The sequence below is a fragment of the Mandrillus leucophaeus genome, unplaced genomic scaffold (assembly GCF_000951045.1).
Source record: "Mandrillus leucophaeus isolate KB7577 unplaced genomic scaffold, Mleu.le_1.0 Scaffold1092, whole genome shotgun sequence".
Classification (NCBI taxonomy): Eukaryota; Metazoa; Chordata; class Mammalia; order Primates; family Cercopithecidae; genus Mandrillus; species Mandrillus leucophaeus.
The window spans coordinates 252,641-257,680 of NW_012099121.1; the positions used below are offsets into that span (position 1 = coordinate 252,641).

General features: G+C 45.5%; 1 protein-coding gene across 2 annotated transcripts in view; it reads left to right on the plus strand.

The window, feature by feature from the left end:
* The first annotated feature begins 1,760 nt into the window (after positions 1 to 1,760).
* The window catches only part of LOC105545820 (5-hydroxytryptamine receptor 1E), an 85,642-nt gene continuing 82,362 nt past the window's right edge, over positions 1,761 to 5,040 (plus strand). Inside the window, exon 1 of one of the 2 annotated variants that reach the window (XM_011988858.1) lies at positions 1,761 to 2,285. The gene's annotated coding sequence lies outside the window, so the exon portion shown is untranslated. Of the gene's footprint in view, positions 2,347 to 5,040 lie in introns of both variants that reach the window. The other variant, XM_011988867.1, reaches the window with a different exon arrangement.

Genomic DNA, 5,040 nt, shown 5'->3' on the forward strand with positions numbered 1-5,040 from the left:
ACTCATAGAGCCCATTGGAAATTCAAATGGGTAATACAAATTGAATTATCAGCTCTTGACTAAGAGAGCATTGATTTTATTAAAACTGGTGAAATATATGCCAGAAGTTAATTAATAGCTTGAAAATAATCAGACACTTCATAAAGCTGAACATCTGCCAAAAAGCGGGTATTCTGAGGTATGCTCAGGATCGTTTCCAAGTGTATAATATTTGTTTCCATAGTTCTTTACATTGTAATAACCAAAAAATAGGTAAATCAATTTTTTAAAAAGGAATTTAACAAACTCATATTTCCTTTATATTTTGGAGGAACTCCAAATTTGCCAGAGTAGGACAATGTCCTTACTTACTCTCTTGGAATATCTAAAAAAACTTCAGTTCTATAAGATTCTTTTTTTAAATGAGGAATGATTCTTGTTCTGTTTATTTTTACATAATACCTTTATCATCAAACAAACTTCAAGCTGTGTCATCTTTAGTAGAAAAACATATTTCCACCTCATCCTCCTGTTAGACTTCAGTCTACTTAAGCCTATTCTCAGTTTAATGGGATTAACAGAAGCAAATCACAATTCAAGACTATAGTTTACCAATCTTCCTTTCTCTTGTTCAGTGAAATTCCCCTGACATCCATCAGTCAGCCCCTGCTGGCCTTGAGAGGCACTCCAGAAGGCAGGAGGAAGGGCATGTAGGCTTGCTTTTTGAACTTAAGAAGGGTTTCATTTGGTTTAGAATTGCCAAACTTCAAAAAATAAATAAATAACTTAAAGTGCTTTTCAGATCAGCCATAAGGCTGCAAACCAGAAAGAAAAGTGTGAGGCAGGTGTTTGGGGAAGCTACCCAAGTTGCCTACATGATTTCCAAGGTCCTTCCAACTCTAAGATGCGTGTATCAGGTTGTCTACAGACCATACTCTCTCCATAAGATTGTCTAGTTCATTTTATGGCTAGTCTGAACAATCTGATTTTCTTTTTTTACAATGGCAGGGACTCGATCCATGTTAAGCTTCAAAGTTGAGTCGCCCAAGTTCTCCACAGAGAATAACCAACCAGCCCTAAGGAAGCTTCTTTTAGCACTGCCAGGATTCTGTAAAGTCCCTTCCAGCTTAACTTTTCTGACCTTGCCGCAGCAGCACATCAAAAAGAACAGCCCCTGGCACCCTAAGAAGAGCACAAAGCCCTCTGCCAACCTGAGATGGCACCCAGGTAGACTTCCCTAAAAAAAAAAAAAAAAAAAAAAAAGGCAAGGCTGCTTCACCAGGTCTTTCAGCCCCAACCACTCCATCCTCCCTCTCCTTTTCTTCACTGCTTTCCCCATCTCTCTTCCCCACTTCCACTTTGACCCACCCCAATTTTCATCCACTTCTCCCTCACCCCTTCCTTGTAATCTCTCTCCTTGAGGCGTTCTGTGGATGTTGACTGTAATCTCCCCTGGAGGAAAGCTAAGAAATGCACCTCCAGAGGGTTTGCCTGTTGGAGCCCCGCAGAGAAGGCGTGCAAATCTGTCAACCGCTGTTCCTCTCCCTCCTCAACCCAGGTTCTCTGCAGAAGAGGGGAGTAGGGTCTGCCCCCTTGTTGCATCTATTTTCCCCTTCTCCGCCAGGGCTGTGGCCCGCAAGGGGCTCAGGAGGTGAGTCCCTTGCACACACCGCCAACCCCGCAGGCCCCGTTTATAACACGGACAGCCCTGCCCTCTAGTGTTTGCAACCGGGAGCCCTAAGGCGCCATCAGCTCCATAATATCTCTTTTACAACCTAAGCAAGACCTGGAGCACCTCGGAGCTGCGACCTCCAGTTCACAACACCACCTGCCTCACACCCGGGCTCATCTTTTCATCCCACCCCCACCCCACCCCCCTCTCTGTTCACGGTGTCCTGGGAGGCTGCGACCTGCGTAGATGATTTAGCAGACTGCCCCTGCCCCTGCTTCTGCTCCTCCTCCTCCTCCTCTTTCTTCCCCGCTCTCTCTCTCTCTGTCGCCTCCTCTTCCAGCCCAGGCGCCCAGACTCGACGAAGCGCAGTGCCTGCCACCCGCGGTGCCTCGGGCTGCCCGGCGCGCCGCGCTCCCAGGTTCTGTCTCGCCGCACCCCGGCGGGCACTGGCGCGGGCAAGGACGCTGGCGGGGAGAACGCCCTGGGTTCAACGCATTCCTGAATCGAATGTTGAGAAAAGCAGTGCTTTGATCCAGCTCAGGAGAAAAAGGAGCGGGTTCCGAGTGAGACTTCTGGAGCCAGCGGGACGCCCCAGTTTGCCCAGTGCGGCACGGCTGCACGCACCATCCACAAGGTGAGGGGCGCACACCTTCCGGGACGACCTTGGCTTCTCTTCTTACCCGCACCCACTCCAGGTACTCTAGATCTGGCTTGGGAATGTTTGCCAGCTTTGAGGCGCAAAGGCGGCGGGAGTTGGGATGCGGGGTGTCGGAGGGAGACTATGAGGGTCGCCCAGGCACCGTGCCTGCCCCCTGGATTATAGTACTGAGCGCATTTCTTGTTCAAACAATTCCTCAAATGTGTGAACCTGAGAATCAACATCGTGTGTAACTGTGGTTTGAGCATTTCATCCCGCTTCCTTGCAAAAGGATTAGAGGCAGTTTAAAGATTAAATAGGTATGGAACGGGTGCTGGGGGGTGCCGGGGAAAACTTGAGTAGAAATCACAGGGAGGTGGTGTGCCCCAGGGACCCCGGGAGGACGGTGTGATTTCAAAGCCAGCTGATTAAAAAATCTTTGATTAGAAAGGACTGCAGGTTGCTCCAGCCCTCAGAAAATAACTATGTGCTCAGTCCTGATAAAATACCCAGGTGAGGAGGTAACGAACGGGACAGGCTCATTTTTTTTTTTAATACAAAATAAATCTTGGAAGTAAGAGTTAAAATGAGAAGTTTGATCTTAAGCCATCTCCACCCAACACTGCAAGGTGAGAGGCTGACCCCCTACCTAATGAAAATGAAAGGAAATTGAGTCTAAAGGGAAGTGATTCCAGCTCCTATCACAGGATCATAGTGGTTTTGCATCTATATGTATGTTTCTGTCTGTGCCCAGTTTTGGAAGAAAGGACCTTGTATTCAACCCAACGCTGCTTGTCCTTGAGTTAGAAGGATAAGGCAGAGGGTGTCAGCATCCCAAGGTGCTTCTTCCTAACCTCTCTTATTGTCCTTCCTTGCCTCCTGTACCAAATCTCTTGGGAAGGGAGCAGCCCAGAAGGAAGTAATAGATCGTCAAATGGGTTAGGAGAGCAGTGTTTTTTCAAAAATAATTTAGGCTCATTTCATCATTCTTATGTTTTCCCTCAAAACTCTAAGCAGTACATCGTCCTAAGCTGAATTTAACATTGCTCCAGAATATACATTTACCATAGTTATACATTCAGACACAATATGCATAACCTTAAACAGCCAGGATGCACTTGTGAGTCAGGGGCTTCCCTTACTTAACCCTGTGCAAGAGAGGCAAAGCAGGCACCGGGGTCTGATTCCCTGTGCAGTCTCCTTCATGAGGAGCATATGTGAAATACCTTTGAAATACAGAGAAGATTGAGACAGCTTTTCTCTTTCTGGTACAGTTGTTTTCCTGCTGAATTCAATAAGATGACCCTGTCTTCAACAAATAAATGACTGGAGGCGTTTGAGGCCCATTTAACAAAAGCACAAAATATGCCTACCTCGGTTTTTTCTCCCTTCAGAGCTTTAGCCTCCAGCCCACGGAGTTGTGATGATGAAGCTCACCTCCCAGGTGGGACTCAGATCAGTTTCTGTATCATATTTAAAACAGAGTATGTTGCTCATTTCTAAAATTGCATAGCACCTCACCACTAACTATTTTGCTGCATAGAGGTGGGAGAAGTACTTCTGCCCAGGTATTTCATCACTATGAGAGCTCTACAGAGAAACTCAATCAAATCCTGATTCACCATTGTTGATAGAACTTAATTATTGTGTCATCATCACCTGATATGGGCTGCAGACGCTCCAAGGATTCTCAACTGAGATTTCTAATGACAACTAGAAAGGAGCCTTTTAAAGTGTAGCCATGACTCTAGTCATTAGGTATATGGATGTTCAAATATTCCCTTAGGTGACTGTTTTTGCTTTCATAACAATTTCCAGGGATGAAAACTTAGCAGATTATTTTTATAATGAAGAGTATTCAAATTAACAATGTGTATCCACCAGCTAACAAATTTTAAATTCCACAGAAATCAACATCACAAACACAGTAAGCTCAAGTTTTCATTCTTTCCTCTTCTGCCATAATGACTTCATTCAAGGCATAGTCCCAGATCAAGTGCCTGGAGAGGATGGCTCATGTCTCTCAACATTTGCCCAAGGGAATGGTGCCTTCCTTGCAACTCAGCATGATGTCACCTTTGTTAGCCATTCTGGTGTCTATACAAAGTATTTGCTCTCCATTTCTTGTTATTGATGCCTGGTCAGAAGCAATCATATAAATAAGTTTCCATTCTTTTGAGGAAGATAACAAAGTCAGAATTTCTCAGAAGTGGTACCAAAGAAGAGACAAAATCTAGGATACGTCTCTAGTTCAGGTAACACTGCAGTGCATTTCCATTTCCTGCTGGGTTATTATTGAAGAGGGAAGTAAGATATATCATTGGCAGCACATTGTTCCCACCTGGCTCAAGCACCGCCCATTCCCCAGGTGGGCTCAATATGCTACCCCCCACCACCACCAAGATACCAAGGCTTCAAATGAAAAGTAGATCTCAGCCAGGCATGATGGCTCACACCTGTAATTCCAACACTTTGAGAGGACAAGGCGGGAGGATCACATGAGCCCATGAGTTCAAGACCAGCCTGGGCAATATAATGAGCTCTCGTCTCTACAACACATTTTAAAATGAGCCAAGTATAGTGGTGTGCACCTGTAGTCCCAGCTACCTGGGAGGCTGAAGTGAGAGGATTGCTTGAGCCCAGAAAACCAAAGTTGCAGTGAGCCAAGTTCATGCCACTGCACTCCAGCCTAGGTGACAGAGCAAGACTATGTCTCAAAAAAAAAAAAAAAAAAAAAAAAAAGGCAAGGCTG